Source organism: Podarcis liolepis, assembly GCF_965112155.1.
Source record: "Podarcis liolepis genome assembly, chromosome: 6".
Taxonomy (NCBI): domain Eukaryota; kingdom Metazoa; phylum Chordata; class Lepidosauria; order Squamata; family Lacertidae; genus Podarcis; species Podarcis liolepis.
The window spans coordinates 29,194,658-29,212,482 of record NC_139559.1 but is presented as its reverse complement, the minus strand read 5'-3'; the positions used below and the strand labels follow the sequence as shown (position 1 = coordinate 29,212,482).

The 17,825-nt window shown below is 42.7% G+C and overlaps 1 protein-coding gene across 5 annotated transcripts in view; it reads left to right on the top strand.

The window, feature by feature from the left end:
* The window catches only part of RALY (RALY heterogeneous nuclear ribonucleoprotein), a 212,211-nt gene that overhangs the window by 31,127 nt on the left and 163,259 nt on the right, over positions 1–17,825 (top strand). Inside the window, exon 1 of one of the 5 annotated variants that reach the window (XM_083508267.1) lies at positions 4,461–4,604. The exons of the other annotated variants lie outside the window; for them this stretch is intronic. The gene's annotated coding sequence lies outside the window, so the exon portion shown is untranslated. Of the gene's footprint in view, positions 1–4,460; positions 4,605–17,825 lie in introns of those variants that run through there. 5 annotated transcript variants of the gene reach the window in all.

The window sequence follows — 17,825 nt, the reverse complement described above, 5'->3', positions numbered from 1 at the left end:
TCTGTTCACTTGCTGGTTACTTTAGGAAATTTGGGGTGCATAGACACATAATATGCATACTATAAAAATGCATGCAATATGTAAAGATTTCTCTTATTTTTAGTGGAGGCAGTAAAAAAAGAAAAGAAAAAGGCTTGCTTCTTTGACATAGAGATTTTCAGAAAAGTTAATCCCTAACTAGAACAATGCTACAACAGTCTGAACTTACTTTATTATGTAACATCCTCTCATATGCACATAATTTTAAAATGTTTTTCACCCATCTAATCTCTGTTAGCGCTGCCAACAAAACTGCCTAAACTGCCTTCATCAGTTTGCTGCATAGAAGAAAGAGCTCAGCACCACAGAGTCTTGTGCTGGATATGCAGTGCTGCCCTTGCTATCACTTTGCTGGAATAAGGAATTGGGTTATAATTAATGAACTAGGTTACAGTAATTTAGGGAAAGAAGACATTATATGCACTGGAATATGCATTATACCTTCACTGGAATTAGAACCCCATCACACGTGTACTGTGAATAGGGCTTCTGAGAAAATCAGTTCTTTTGCAGGGGGGAAGTATCCTGTTCTTTGCAGCTTAATAGAAACAGCTCATTAAAAACAAACAAACCCCTTGGGTTCAACTGTTGGAGCTGCTTAGGATCTTCTGAGCCTTGTTGCCTTACATTCACCAGGCATGAAGTCACCTGACAGAACTTTGCACGTGTCTGTACACACAGGAAACTGAGCAGACCTGAAAGGTCTTGATTCTAGGAGGCTGACTGCTAGTTATGCTTTGAGGAAGCCTCTACAGAAGTGTGTGTGTAACAATGGGTTTCTTACAAGAGTGGAATAAAGTGAGGGCGCATGTAAGAAGTTACAGTAGGAATTACACTCCTCCCGAGCTGCAGATACGTGGGACTGTTACATGTCACATGTCTGTTTACATTCCAGCACAGATGGCTGGAGTCCCGTGAGCAGAACACCCGCTCTGTATTGCTTTTGTTTTCCCTCTCTCCAAGAACAACAACAAGGAGAGAGGCCATGTTTTTCTTTGTCCTGATTTATGTATAATAAATGCGTAGTTTAGTATAGTATCCACGCCTCAAGCCTGATCTGTTGTGTGTTTACTCTGCTGAGTAATGTGTGCTTGTGCACAGCTGCACAAGTCGCAGACGCACGTTGGAGGAGGATGACTGATGGATCTTCACAGCGGCAAAGCTGAGAAGGGAGACGCTCCGGCTGGGGCCAAGCCAGCTGGCTTTTCATCCCATGGTTCCGACAGGGATGGTGGGTAGTGAGGGAGCTGGCATCAGAAGTCTCCATTGTTGGGCATCTGCTGAGGCTCATTTCCAGATAAAGGGGCCTGCTGCCAATATGTAGCCTTGCTGTTCCTTTTTCTTGTTGCTTCTCCCGCTGCCATCTATTCAGCTGCCCTTCCTGAATGAGCAAGTAGTGAGAGGACCAAGGGAAAAGAACAACCCTTGGCTTTTCTTTCCAGGAGAGGCCAGCGAATGGGTAGATCAGGGAGAGATGGTCAGCAGCAGTAATGCGTCTGAATACCAGTTCCTGGAAGCCACAAAAAGCAAGAGTGCTCTTGTCCTCAGTTTCTGCTTGCTGGTTTCCACAGGCATTTGATTGGCTGTTGTGAGAACATGATGCTGGGCTAGATGAGTTATTGGCCTGATCCATCAGGCTCCTCTTATGTTCTTATGGATGCACTCTTGGAGGAGGAACCACTAGAAGCACCATGCCCAGGTGCTCCTCAAAAACCGGGCACTTGCAGCAGGGGCAATGTTGGAATAGCCTCCCTGCAAACTACTGTAAACCTTTCTCCCATTCCTCTTTCTTGACTCTCCCTTGAATTTCCCCTTTCCCTAAAGAGTTTCCTCTCCCCTCCCTCAGCTAGGGAGGGAGGAGGAATTTGGTTCAGCTTGTAGTCAAAGGTGAATGTACCTAATTCATACTTCCTGAAACAATTCACAAGTCATCCTTTGAAATTCGGGCTTTTCTGAATATTACAATGTAGCTCTCCAACCAAGTAAGGTGAAGAAAAATGGATAGGCTAAAGTGTGCATAAAGATGTATTCTATGAGAGGGGTTAGCTTGCAAAAAATGTTTGCATTGGGCAAAATTTAATACAAAAGTATATGAGAAATTGGTACAAAGATACTGATAAATTTTCATGAGGACTTTCTGAAAAATAATCACAAAGCGATGTGGAAATGTAGAGAACTGAACTGGAAAAATGAGAAACAGATTTCCCCATCCCTGCTCATAACTAAACCTTTTCCTGCCTCCCCTAAGCTGTTCCTCATTTTGTTCCTCTTCACAGAAAACACTGTCATTTTTGCATGGAAAATGTTATACTGTGATGTATTATAAATAGGGTTATTATATTTAAATTGCCTGTCTTGTGAACCACTTCAAGCACAATGTACATGTGGGAAATATGATATACAAATAAATTAATTGACTATGACACTCATACTATGGGCCGTATTCAGCTAAATAGTTCTGCAAACATAATGATTGGTTCTAGTGCACCAGGGCTTCCCCTGCTCTCCTACCCTCGTGCCCTTCCCAAATCTGCTCTGTGGTTGGGGAGACCCCAGAACAGATTTTTTTTGGGGGGACACACACAGGGGGAGAATATGCCATTGCCCAAGGAGAAATCCTTGAGCTGATGGAACCAGTGACTTAGCGCTATTTTGAACACATCCCAATGACTTGACTAGGGATCCTTTTGGGGGAGGGATTTGCTGCCATCAGAAAACAGTGTCTGTCAGCCTCATTATGCACTCTGAATCCACCCCATTGTGGGGCTTGGTGTATCAAAACCCACACAGTTTACATTTATGCTGGCATTGGAAAGGCTTCAGAGTGTCTGTATGTGTGTAAGAGAAAAAGAGGGGAGATATATATATATATATATATATATATATATATGTTTTCGTAGATTTTCACGGGTACAGGAATGCAGGTTTTGGTGTCCTCGGGTGTCTTCCCGTGTAAAAGTTGGGGTGTCTAGGCGACGTTTCGACGAGGTCTCACTCGTCATCTTCAGGCTGGTGCTTTCGGCTTCTTCCAGTAACAAGAAGCCGAAAGCACCAGCCTGAAGATGACGAGTGAGACCTCGTCGAAACGTCGCCTAGACACCCCAACTTTTACACGGGAAGACACCCGAGGACACCAAAACCTGCATATATATATATATATATATATATACAGCGCCTATGTGGTTTCCCCAATTCCGCAAGATGGGATTGTTTTGGAAGGGTAAAAGGCCACTTTCTCAAGTGATGCTGCAGCATTTACTGAAGACAACAGAAGCCCAGGCTCTTAGTCCCTAGCACTTGTCTTGGTCTACTTAGTAAGCACCTGTGTCCCAAGCCCAGCTTTCATCTTGTCTTTTCATGTTTCTTGTTTACATAATTAGTGTTGCTCACTTAGTATTTAGATGTATATTTATGCAGCCTTTGAAGGCCTGCATGAAATTGAACTACAGGAAACCGTACACAGGTTTTTATTTCTAAAGCAGCGGGCAGGGAGAAAAGTTAGCTAGGAAGAGGAACAGTAAGTTCAAACAAAAAGCACATCTTCCTAAATAATTGCATATGGATGCAAAACCTTTCAAACAGAATGCAGAGCATAGCATCTCAGACCTCCTAGACTAATTTCTAATTCAAACAAATGAGGTTTTGACTTTTCCTCGCTTTTCTTTCCCCTGAAAGCTCATGTTGATTTAAAACATAAAACTAACAGCTGAGGACATAAGAAGGCACTTTCTTTTCCACCATGTATTTGTCACATGCAGCGCTCTTTCCATTCTGCTGCAGTTCATCTTCCACCCCAAACTACATTATTCAACTCACTGCCCACTGTGGCGAAATTATGTAACTTATTAAATTGCATAGATGAGGTTGACATTATTCCATCCTGTTCATTTCAGTTGAAAGGAAACACAATGCAAGCGGTGGCCTAATCAATTCTGTATTGTTTGCAGACTGACTGCAACAACACCTGCAAATACCAGTTGTAATCAGTGGATTGACTTCCATTGCAAAGATGGGACATCTAAAAAAAACTTCAACCATTTCCATTCCTGTTTCCCTTTTCACCAGAATTCTCCAACAATCCTACTTACAGTCCAGTCCTAGGCATGGTCGTCCAGCTGACCCATTTATTAGACATTCATCTTAAGGGGAATTGCTGTAGCTCAGTGGTAGAACATCTGCTTTGTATGCAGAAGGTCCAAAGTTCAATTCAAGCTTCTCCAGGTAGGGCTGGGAGAAATTCCTGTCCCAAACCTTGGACAGCTGCTGCCAGTGAATGTAGGCAATACTGAGCTCAGTGGACCAATGGTCTGAGTCGGTATAAGGCTGCTTCCTTTGTTCCTGTCATTTGTTTGCACAGAGTTTGCAGGGAGGTTATAAATCATCCCTGCTTATGGACCATTCATTCTTACTTGTTTTTGCAGCTAAATGCAATTGCATCAAGCAATCTCACCCTTTCCAGTGCATCCCTTCATCATTTTAATTGTGTAACCTGAATTTGCTGGTATGTAATTGAATCCCAACTGCAATCTAAGGACAGTCTGGAAGCTCCCTCTGCCAACTCACAAGTAAGCCCATTTAAGTTCTTAGGGATTTATATCCCTAGTAAGCATGTTTAAATACTAAGCCCAAATGTTTGCCTGCAAATCACTTATTGATTGGTTGGCATCCATCTGTCTTGGGAGGCTATGGAAGAGTGCATCTTTAAGGGTGAAGTCATACTGTTGGAGAGTTACAGTGCCTGCTGTGGCCGGAGAGACCGATATAGGGGAGACATGTTTTGTTGCAGTTGGGACAAATGAAGTCATTTGATTTTGCTGGTGCAGGTGTGCTATGATGTTTCCTCTTTCTGAGCTCCTCCCAGTGCTCATTCCTTCTTTGGTCACTGCTGTGGATACACAACCTGACTGATTGTCTCCAGGTGCTGCAGTCATCTGCAAGGGACTCCCACGTGGCAGAGTTAATGTTGCCAGTCTTCATATCACATTTTCAGACATCATTGTAAGGTAGAGTTGGTCTGCCCCTGGACCTGCTGCCTGAAGCCAGCTCCCTGTAGAGTACATCCTTGGGGATCCTGCCATCTTCCATGCTGTGGACCTGACCAAGCCAGCAGAGATGTGGCTGAGACAGGAGTGTGAACATGCTGGGAATATGGGCTTGGGACAGCACATCTTCGTTTGAGATGCCGTATGATGCCCCAATCCTTCCTGATATAGTGCATGTGGAAGGCACTGAGGCCTCGCTCCTAGCAGGTGTAAGTTGCTCACATTTCACCACCATGAAGCTGTGTGCTCATCACACAAGCCTGGTAGACCTGCATCCTGTCTTGGTCGTAGACATCACATTCTCCCATGGCCTCTGGAAGAGGCAAGCCATTGCCATAGCTTACCTTGCCAATGTGCTTGTCCAGCTCAACATTGATGGAAATCTTGCTGGTTATGGTAGAACCAAGGTAGGCAAAATGGTCTACCACTTCAAGTATGTGGTCACCAATGCTGATGTGTGGAGTGCTGGCAAAGTCCTGACCTCAGTCTTCATCAGGCTGATGGTAAAGCCAAACCCCAGGTAGGCTTGGGGCCTGTATAGAAACCCACCATTCACTGACTGTAGAACATCAGTGATTTTCTCCTCTAACATCTCGAGCAACAGCAAAAGAATCCCCGTTCCATGTTGGTAGGGAAGCTTTTATCTTCACACTCTGAAATTGTTGCCCCCTGCCAGCTGTTTTGCTAGCCTGCTCTTTTATGCCTTGTTCTGTAAAATAACATGCTTATTTGCAACTGTGCTCCTGGACCAGGTGGGGTCAGTTACAACACTGACAGCATTCAGTTAAAAGCCACATGCCTGCACATCCTTGCAAATTTCAAGTGCATACTATGAAGCATCAATCACAATTTTTTCATATACCTTGGCAATGGAATTCCAAGGCTATCTTTTATTTTTTTAAAAATCGATATGTTTCACTCTGGCTTTATTTTAATAAACAGAGCCCTGTGAAATATAATTTTATTCTAAAGATGGAGAACCTATTTCATGCAAACCATGGTCCTAAAATAGAAGCATGCCTCAGCAGACGTCTGTTTTCTCTGTGTCTGTAGCTAGTATGTCTTTACCAAGGGACCAAGAGCCCTCCAGCTCTGCACCACATGTGCCATATATATAATGCATTGGGAACCATTTTGCATTAGGTATTCAAGACTTAAGTAGTCTGAACAGCTGTTTTTGGATTGGAGGGTTTTTGGTTCAATCCCCAGCAGGGACGTGTTCCTTCTTGTTGTGGAGAATAGAGCTGTGACTTTGCTGTCAAATTCTATATAGGACCTTGAGTGACATATTTGGCAGCTGCTTGCTGTGTTTTAAAACTGTTGCTTTTGAAGGAAGTGGTGTTGCTTTAAGACTGGCATTGTATGTTCCCCTGTGCTTTTATATTTGTAAATAATTCAATAAATTAATACTGATTATAGCTCTGACCTGAGAAGAGTTCATGCCACTCTGAAGAGCAGTCATTCTTGTTAAAACTATTTTGTTTCCAAACGCTTGACTGGCTTTTAATCCAGGCCAATGTTCTCCTTCTGCACCAGCTAATCATTCATTTCCAAGGATCTGGGACACAGTCTCTCAGCAATGGTACAGCAACATCCTTTTAATAGCCTAAATGGTGTGTGAAGGGCACATGAAAGGTTCCACAATCTCTTGACCATCTTAGTTAGCATCAGACCATTGCCTTCCAAAGACCGTCTGGTCCAAATTTGATGGCAATTTACAATGAAGTGCTACTGCTCTGCTGGAAGGTCATAATGGGTTTAATCCAGCACAGTGCTGCTGAGTGTCTTGTCCAAAGGCCTTGGAGTTCCAGAAAAGACAGGATTAGTCCTGAACATCTAGTGTCTTATTATTCTAGGATGGAGCACAGCACCCAGTCTAATCAAGCTGCAAAGCAGTATTTTAATAGCGGGTAAAGAATAAATGAGAATATAATGCTTTAGTACTCAGGGCTGCTGTTTCCCTAGAGCATGTGGTGAAGGAAAGAGGATTAATAGTTCCACCACCTAATGTAACAATGGAGAGTTTCCGAGCATGATAAAATGAGCAGAAGTTGTATAAGTGATGCTCTCACATTTTAAGAACTCAAGATCAAGCCAATGGCTGATGAAACCATTCTTTGAAACTATGTGTTAGTGAGAAGTGGAAGAACCATTTGCATTTGGGGCCAGCTGCTCATAAAATTACCTTGTGGACAACAGGAAGACAGTTTTGGCATTGCAACTTGGGTACAAAGATAGAACCCCTCATTTGGGTGATAGTAAGTGAGGAAATCATCTGTTGTGTATGGCTGAATAGCTAATGCTTTAGAGCATTTTTCATGGAAGAAAAGCTACCTCCAGGGTCAGAGGCGGCATGCCTCTGAATACCAGTTACAGGGAAGCACAATTGGGGAGTGTGCTTTTATGCTCAGGTCCTGCTTGTGAGCTTCCCACAGGCATTTGGCTGTCCACGGTGAGAACAGGGTGCTGGGCTAGATGGAAATTTGGTTTAAGCCAGCAGGCTCTTCTTACTTTCCTATGCTTTCTTGCTTGGGTCAGGAATGGAAATGAATAGTTTTTGTTTAGATAAGTAAGTTTTTTTTAAAGCCAACAAGGGCAAGCTGTTGCTTTTGGAGGAAGTGGCGTTATTTAAGATGGGCATTGTATGTTCCCCTATGCTTGTATATTTGTAAATAAACAGATACAGTGGAACCTCGGAAGCCAAATATCTTTGAACTCAAATGTTTTGGCTCCCAAATGATCGAAACCCGGAAGTGATTGTTCCGGTTTTCAAACGATTTTCGCAAGCTGAACATTCAGCACAGCTTCCACGGCTTCTGATTGGCTGCAGCATGCTCCTGCAGCCAATCAGAAGCTGTGCCTTGGTTTTTGAACTGTTCTGGGAGTCGAACGCACTCCCGGAACAGATTAAACTTGAAAACCAAGGTACGACTGTATTAGAAAAAGATGTCCAGTTCTCTCCCACCATACAAGTAAACTGACCCTTTGCAAAAGGGCATCCCCAGAACTCTCTGCCAGCTGAGGAGTGACCTAAGCACGGAATTGTGAGCAAATATAATTAAGGAAGGTAAAATATCTGGCACATTTGCACTGAGCTCTGTAGGTTCTTGTGGTTCTGTAAGACCCAGAGTTTTTTTGTTGTTTAGTCGTTTAGTCGTGTCCGACTCTTCGTGACCCCATGGACCAGAGCATGCCAGGCACTCCTGTCTTCCACTGCCTCCCACAGTTTGGTCAAACTCATGCTGGTAGCTTCGAACACACTATCCAACCATCTCCTCCTCTGTCGTCCCCTTCTCCTTGTGCCCTCCATCTTTCCCAGCCTCAGGGTCTTTTCCAGGGAGTCTTCTCTTCTCATAAGGTGGCCAAAGTATTACTCATGAGTAACTCAAGGAATCCTTTTCCTCCTTTTCCGACGGTTCCTATCTCAACAGTGATGCCAAGACAGCTGTTGCAGGAGTCCACATGGCAGCATCTGACTCCTATCTACTCTTTTTACAAAACAAAACCCAAAGCACTCAACTTCTGCTACATCATATCCTTCAAGATCTAGAAGCAGAACAAAGAGCTTAAGAACTGGACCAGTAATTTTCTTTGGTGAGATCCTGTTGCTCTAATTACAGGAACAGAGAAAATTGGCTTATACATTATAGTAGTCCATGCAGCTCAGTGTTGCCTGCACTGGCTGGCAGTGGCTTTCTAGGGTTTATAGTGGCCTGTGATCAGTAGAACCAGCTAGCTCCTGGTGCTTGGTTGTGTAGTTCTTCAGAAAGCACGCAGTTGAAAATAATTTTACTTAAGGAAAAGTTCTGTGTCTTTATGCATTTGAAAGATGACACACACAGAGACGCATACACTGCAGGGACAGTGGAAGCAAGAGCTCAAAGTGGAGCTCATCTTTCCCCTTTCTCCTTCTCTTTTGCTGGTGGAAATGGCCATAGATCCATGAGTTTGCCACACCACTTGGAGAAAAAAAGGAAATGGAGGTTATCAGCTCATTTACTTTAAAGCATTTCCCTCTCTTTCTTCCATTCACAGTGTCAAGCATGCTTTATGCTGACCAGTGTTATTACTCCCTTTTGGGGGTGCGCGGGGGGCTTAACATGAAATTAACATATTCATTTCCATCCAAAGAATGTATTACTAGGGGCTCCCATTGCATAAACAAATGATATTACTCTTGGCTAGAGAAGAGACAGAATTAGTTGTTTCAGAAAGGCCGGATGAAGGTTAATAAGATTATTCTGTTTGATGCTCATGGGAGGACTGGATATGTAAAAGCTTGACTCTAATTGCCATTGTTAGCAGTGGACTTGATTTCCTCTGCTCATACATGCTTTGCTGCAGCACTGATAGCAACAGCTGAGACTCCAAGAAACTATCTGCAGTCATGGGGTACCAGAAATAAAACCCAATCCATGCATCACAAATCAATACTAAATTGATCTTCTCCCCTCACTTTATGAACCAAAGTGCAGTGGAGGCTGAGATGATGGCCAAGGAAGTATAGTCATGTTATGGATAGGAGGAGTACATACAGTTCATTCTCATTCCATACAAAAAAATAGCAGGTAGAACTCGTGTGTGTCATAGTGTGCCTCTGCTTGGGGTCAACAAGGAAGAAGAGGTTCAGGTTCAACGTGTGGAATTAGGTAAACGTTTGCCTGAGACCCTGGAGAGCCTCTGCCAGTCTAAGTTGGAAGAGGTTCAGAAAAGGGCAACCAAAGAGGTTGGACTGACTCCCCTATGAGAAAAGGGCTTTATAGTTTAGAGCTTTATAATTTAGAGAAAAGGTGAGTAATGGCAGATTATGCATGGTGTAGAGAAAGTTTTTAGAGAATTTGTTTTTCTCTCATTTTGAAAATACTGAGTGTTTAAAGATTAAGGAAAGCAAAAAAAAAAGTACTTTTTCACACAGCCCATAATTAAACTATTGAATTTGCTCCCATGAGTTGTAGTGATAGTCACCAACTTGGATGGCTTTAGAAGAGGATTAAACAAACTCTTGGTGGGTGAGGCTATCAACCATTAGTCACAATGGGTATGTTCTGCCTCCAGCGATGAGGCAGTATGCCTTTGAATTGCAGTTGCTGGGAATGCCAAGTTGGGAGTGTGCTCTTGTGAAAACAGGAAGCTGGACCTTTGGTGTGATCCAGCAGAGCTTTTCTTGTGCTCTTACGTAGACAATTCTGGAGTAGTTGGACAAGTAGTATCTGGCCTGGAATCAGGCAGCTTCTGATGTTTCCTATCTCCTGCCATTCCTCACCTTCAGGCTGTCCACTCCCAAAGCTCCTCCAGCCTAATAGAAGTGGCTGTTGGCATTTTGTTACACACATTTGTATGCAGCACCCAGATTGGGTGAATTAATAGTCTAAGAATTAGGCAAGAGAGCATCACCGAGCAGTGTGCTACACACCTGAGGATGACTGTACACTACAGAGAGGAAAGTCACACACTAGAGTGTATGTCCAGGGAGGCATCTAACTCGGCATTCCCCTCCAATTCCACCATGCACACCAGACTATTAGACTAGAAAGTTTGAGAAACATTGTCTTAAAGGAATAAGAGGAAACCTTTTTTATTGCTGCAGATCTCAAGTGCATCAAAATTTGCAGGTATTCTGACTTCCCTGATATGGAAATTCTAGTCTCAATATAGTCTCTCTTTTAAAAAATAATAAAAGCAAGGCTTCAGAGTGTGAATATTCCATAGTGTGCTTGAGAAGAGTCTGGCCTTCTTGGCCAAAAGGTCATTCCAATTTGCAAAGCTGAGCTCTATCATACTTTTACTTCTCCTTCTCCCATTGCCAGTCGCTTGGGGAGCCTGATCAGTATTTTCTCTCTGAAGATTATGAATGGGAAAACGGTGAATAGTGTAACTTTGATTTTAGTTCTGCTTGAAGTTCAGAATTTGTTCTCAAAGCCACATGCCATTATATTTTCATCCAAGCCAAGGCTCTTTTCTTTCACACCACGTTCTGCTCAGTGATCTACGCTAAAGATTAAAGTGCATCATGTAAAACTTCTTTGGGTCAATTTTTGGAGGTTTGTCTGACATCAATAAAGCAAAATCAGGAAACAGCCAACTTAAGCATCACCAGGCAGTCGAAGGCAAGCTAATACCAGCTGCGGCATCCGACTGCCAGATAGCTTGTCAGTCCTTTCCTAACCGAGAAATGGTCTATTGATTCCTTCTATCAGTGGTGATACAGTACCCATTTTTATAAGCACTCTAGTCTCAGTCCTACCAGAAGGAAACTGTTATAGCAAGACACAAACTCCATGAACCAGATTCTGCAAACAGGGATGGGAATTGATACGCTACCATGTCTGAGTGACATTTTCTATTAATAGGTGTGGGGGATTTTTTTGGCATTGCTGTTTACTTTAAAGTTGCTCCTGTGGAAATTGAATGACTCCCCCCACCCCACGCTCTCCCTAGCTGAACTCATATAAAACTTAGTCTTATGACATACAGAGAGTAGTTTTTTGCTTTTCTTCTCTTCAGAGTTCTGCTTCTGCCAGAGTCTAAATATGGAACTCTGAAATACTGTGAACTTAAGGGTGGGGAAAAGCACAAAAGGATTGACTTTGGAAAGTTCTGTTTACACTACTGATTTATGTTGGTTTGTGTCACTTTTAACAGTCATAGTGTCACCTAAAGAATCTTGGAAACTGTAGATTGGTATGTTGCTGAAAGCTTTACAGTTCCAAGAATTACTGAGGAACAGAGAATGTCTATTAATTCAGTTTAAGTCTTAATAGTGATTAGGGGATTGATTGAGTCTACACTTAAAAGCAAACCTGCCTAAGGGCTTAATCACACTTACTTTTTGCCTCACACTTCCTAGGTCCATGCTTTCCCAGTCCATGTCCAAGCACTTTTCGCTGCTTTCCCCAGGAAAACCTGATCTTTATCGCTCAATCAGAGCAAACAGCTTTCTGTGTTTTCTGTGGATTGTTGTTTCCTCTGATTCAGCAGCAAAGAACAGGTTTTCATGGGAAAGCGTCATGGCAGAGGAAAAATCTGTTGTACACAGACCTGAAAAGCCCAGACCTGTGCCTAGAAATGTGGAGTAAAGGTAAGTGGTGATGAGCCCTAGTTCACAGTTTCTAAAATAAGATGCAAACCAAAACACAGCCATCCTTCAAAATTCACACTCTTCCAGATTTTGCAACACAGGAGAAAAATCCATCACTGTAAAATTTGCACAAAAATGCATATATAGGTGAAAATAACACACAAAATGCATTGTATTATGGATATGGCTTTGCAAAAATGTGTATGGGGGGAGAGAGAAATGATACTAAAATGCAGATAAATTTTCATGAGGACTTAAAATAAAATGAAAACTGATGTTGAAATGTGAAGAGCTGAATTTAAGATCAGAAAATTAAGAAATGGAGAGAAACCCATACTGGCAGATTTGCCCATCCCTAGTGAGGATACACCCTAACACTAAACTGCAGCAAGAACATTAATGTTTAGAATGGGTGCTGATGATAGCTGTACCAATGCAGTGCCACAGGTCATAGTGTTCTGCCTGCATTCCTGGGATGCTGCTTAGGCAGATGCCAAGATTGAAATTCTTACTATGCCCATTGTTATGTACTGAAGTTCTCACCCTGGGCCAGCAGGGGGATACTGTAGATAGTTATGCAAATAATGGATCGAAAGTGACGTTCAGTGATTGGATAGTTTTAGAAAATTGTTACAGTTACGTTCTAGTGGAGCTCTATATAAGCAGGCTGACTGAACCCTTCAGTTCAGTTCTGTTCTGGCCTCTGAATAAACAAGAGCTGTTTGAAGAATCGCTGTGTCATCTGATATGTTCACCCACAACTTAGCACCCATGTCTTTCTTTTAGGTAGCATGACTTTTTCAAACAAATACTATTAGTAAGAAAACAGCATTGTAAAAACCTCTTGCCATACAACCTGGATGCAAACAGATGCCCATAGTCACTTACGCATGCGAGTGAGCAGCTGTAAAGTCTACACCACTTTTTTTCAAGCTGCACACTCACAGAAATCATAATGGGTGTACATGTGCATTGCCTCACTTACACTTAAGCAGTTGTCAAAGGTTACATTATATACCTGAAGGGAAGCACGATTGGACAAAACAGCTCTGCTCTCAACCTCCATGTGTTTAACTCAATGTATGCAAATAGCGACCCATCCATACAGACATAGGGTCCTTTTCAGGCAATTGAGAACTGAAATGCCATGCATACAGTTGTATGTTGTGTTGGATCAATGCAAATTAAGTGAATGGGTGGTCAAGAACAAGGATCATATGTGTGATCCTTCTCCCCCTCCTCAGTGTGTGTGTGTGTGTGTGTGTGTGTGTGTGTGTATGTTTAGTGTTTTATTATATATTTACTGTTTTAACCCACCCAAGATGGGGTGCGGTATAAGTTTAATAAAATTAAAGTGCTTCTCCATATGGTTGCAGACCTGATCATCACAGGTTTGGATTACATACATGGGCAAAGAGTGATTCATAGACTTTATGTGACTTAGAACCTGAACTCCATTATGCAAGGCTTGAATCTGACACAGATTCACAAAGGAGCAGAAGACATAAAAATGTAACGCTGTACAAACTGCCCCTCCAGGGTGACGTGGCTGTTAATGTTTACTCTGTTGTGCTATGATTGTAGGCAATCAAATACTGGGGGAAATCTGATGTTTCGCACTTTGTTACACAAAGCTTTTGGATTAGCAGGCAGTTGACACTGTACCTGTCATGAAAACGCATTTCCAAAATTACAGTAAAGCTTTTAGTGGCCTTTCTCCTCAGCTTGGATGTTCTGTCCTCTGGCAGGGTTATTACAGGTCGATATTATATATAAATCAGACTAGATTATCAGTCAGTATTAGAAGATCCTGTGTCCTATAGTGTTGGGCTTTGATTGTGACAGGTGAGACTTAAGATCATTTTCACAAATGATGGCAAAGGTGTTTTTCGAGTATGAAAAACATTACCTGTGGTCATTGCTGACGTGGTATAGAAAGTGGAAGGAGTTTGTTTTCAAAGTGAATCATTGTCACAGTCAAATGTTTGAGGTGGGTTACCATTGCATGGATCTCATTTCTAAACTATATACAGTGGTACCTTGGTTTAAGAACAGCTTACTTTGTGAACAACTTGGAGTAAGAACGCTGCAAACCCAGAAGTAGGTGCTTTGGTTTGTGAACTTTGCCTTGGAATAAGAACGTGTTTTGCTTCTTGTTGAGTGTGTTCCATTTGTAAATTGAGTCCCCTACTGCTATGGGAAAGCATGCCTTGGTTTAAGAATGCTCTGGTTTAAGAACAGACTTTTGGAATGGATTAAGTTCGTAAACCAAGGTACCACTGTATTCTTTACAAATTGTTCGATTTTTGAGAGTACAAAGTAGGGGAGTGCTGCTATGAATGAAGTGAACGACTTTCAGTAGACTACTTAACACCACTTCTCATGCCACTTTTTCCATCACAGGAAGCAGTAATATAAACAGTAGCCCTTGTTCTGCAGCTGCTTGTCCAATAGGGTTTCCATCTATCCAAAATACACTGGACAGTACACTGAGGACTTTCATCAGAGGACATCTTCTAAGTCTCCACCTCTATGTGCTTTTCAAGGCTCAGGTTAATTTTTCAAAAAGGTCCAGGGGGGATGGTACCAACAGCTCAGAACTGTAATACATGAAAGGACCGCCTCTCCCCATATAAACTGTCCTGAACTCTGCATTCATCCTCTGATGCTCTTCTTTGTGTGCCAATGGGCCTTTTCTGTAGTTGCTCCCCATTTGTGGAATGCTCTCCCCAGGAAGGTTCACCTGGTGCCTTCATTACATGTTTTTAGGTGCCAGGCAAAAACCGCTCCTCTCCAACCAGGCCTCGGGCTGATTAATATTCTACAGCCTTTTAAATGTGTCTTTGGGAAGGGTGGTTTATTGTTTTGCTATTTTGTTTTACTTATTCATTTGTTTTTATCCTGTATTTTATTCTGTGAACCATCCTGAGGTCTTATGATGAAGGGTGGTTTATAAATCAAATAAACAAACAGATCAATAAGCAGCACTCACTGAAAAATCCAAATGTGTGCACAGAACTGACAGGGTTGGAGAACTCTGACTATACTGAGCTAGACAGACTGTTGCTCTGACTGCTTTGTGGCTATGAATGCTGTACCCATAGAAGCTTGCCTGGAAAGGCACTCTGGTGTCTTTTTTCGTGCCAGGCAAATACTTTGTTATTTGCTCAAGGGCTGCAGCATGTTAAATGGCTTGTTTTAATTGTAGTTTTAAGGCTTATTTGTTTCTGTGTTTCATATCGTTTTACTGTTTGAATGTTATTATATTGCATTATTCTTGTAACTGCATGCTACCCTAGGAGCTTCAGAGGGAGTGATTCATAAATTCCCTGGATAAATTAACAAAAATCACTATATATGGAATGAGGAAAATGAAAACTGTGGGTCATTTCATGTAACTATGCTTATTGTAGTAATATCAGATGTGAAATGAATTTTCATTTATTAAATTAAACTTTAGATTAAATTTATTTAGTTTTAATTAAATTTATAGCATACTCTTCCTTCCAAAGGAGACTAGTGAGGCAAACATGCAAGCAATGAAACAATTAATATATCTAAAAACTTTAAAAAAAAACAATTCTGATACAGAAACAGACTGGGAAAGATCTCTACTTAAAAGTTGTGTTGAAAGAGGAAAGTATTCAGTAAGCACTGAAAATACAGCAGATGTGATACCTGTTCAATATTTAGCCTTTTGGGGCAATATGTTCTACTGAAATTACTGGTGCATTCTTGCCCAGGCAAGCACATTATGTGACCCATGAGAACAGCAAAATAACCAGACTGTACAATGGCAATGGGATAAAATCAGGCCAAATCTTTATTGACAGTAGAAGGCAAGGTAAGGGTTGGCATGGCATTGGGCCTCAGGACCTTAACTATTTTTAAAAGTCCTACAGAAACGTGGGCATGACAATTTTGCCATAAACTCACACTAGAAGTGGAGAGAGGAAGAAGGAATGTCTACCTGTCCTTATGTCGGTGAACTCAGGATATGCCTGAGTGCCTTTCAGGAGGCTGGAAGTTCCAGCGACACCAAAGTTCATCATGGAGGGTGTCTGGTCATATTAGAGTTATGCTGATCCTTATCCTCATGCTATGATCTATGGAGATAAACCATATCATAAGTTCAGAGTCACATACACCTCTTCACAATAAATTTTACTTATGTGCAGTGGACTAGTTTCTGCACACACTCCTCTGTATCCTCCATCCAGAAAAGAAGCGTTGTCAGAATTCAATGACATATTCCAGTCAGGCATAAACATTATGTGTGTGAAGCAGAGCATGTGAGGGGTGTGGCCTGGAAAAAGTGGATGTGGCCTGGAGAGAATTCTTAGAACCAAATAAACCTAGAGGGTCACATTTGGCCCTGGGCCTCAGGTTTTCGTCTTCTGGCCTAGACGGTCTTCATGTTTCTGGCTAGTGGTGGTGTGACAATGTGTCCCATGAGGCAGCAAAACAACACAGTGGCAAACCATCACTTGTGTGGGGTGGGGTGGGACGGTGCCAGAAGTTTCCAGGGGGTAAGATGACCTCTTGAGCATACTGGAGTCCCTTGCATACGTAGAACCAGCAAAATCCAAAGAGAAACAGAATAGTTTGTACCTTGCCAGGCCTAGTCAACCAAGATTCAAACTGTCAGCTCATATGGGTAGGGAAGAAGAAATATCTGTTTGCTTGCTTTGCCAGATTTAGATCCTGGCTTGTGGCCAATGGCCTTCAGGGCAGCGAGGTAACTGGGAAGAGGAGAGGAGGCTGGTCTTGAAATACAAGACTCCCACTTTAGATGGGTTGCTGAAGAGCTTTGCATTGCTTTGCATCGTCCCCTTAACCCTGAGGACAACGTCAGTTCCTTGGCTCAGCTGCTCTTTTCCTGACACCTGCTGGCAAAGGGCCTGTGACATTCAACCTGGTTTAATAAAACATAGCAGGTGCTACTTGGAAAAGGTACCGGGCCAGATTCCATTTCAAATGCCCTGGGCCCCATCCGAAAAGCCTTGCAGAAGTTTCATTTGCTTTGTGCCCTTGATTTGGAATCAGTGGCGTGCAAACTGGAAAGGGACTGCTGACTGGAATCCAAATTCTGAGTGCATGTTTTAGGGTATGTCTAGTTGACCACCCAGGATATTTTTGAGTTGTTTGTCCTTCAGCAGAAGTTTTCTTATATGTGTCTATGTTGCAGCTGAAAGGCCAGGATAGTCCTGCACACATTTAAACTGCAAATGGGGACAATGTCAGTAGAGTCTGTAACCTGGGAAGAGGTATGCTAGCTCTGGCTCCTCTATCACATCAGCCTCCCACTCCCCTCGTACTGGTGTACAGTGGTACCCCGCAAGACGAATGCCTCGCAAGACAGAAAACCCGCAAGACGAAAGGGTTTTCTGTTTTGGAGGCGCTTCGCAAGACGAATTTCCCTATGGGCTTGCATCGCAAGACGAAAGCCCATAGGGAAATGCTGGCGGTCGGGAGCAAAGACTTTCGCCCACAGCCGGCCTTCAGAAGAGGACCTCTTCTGAAGGCCGGCGGGGGGCAAAAGTCTTTGCTCCCCCCCGCCTGCCTTCCCCCCGCCTGCCCCGGGCGATCTTAAAATGCTGGCGGGCGGGAGCGAAGCGTTCGCTGCCGACCCCCAGCATTTTAAAATCTCCCCCTGTCCCGGGGAG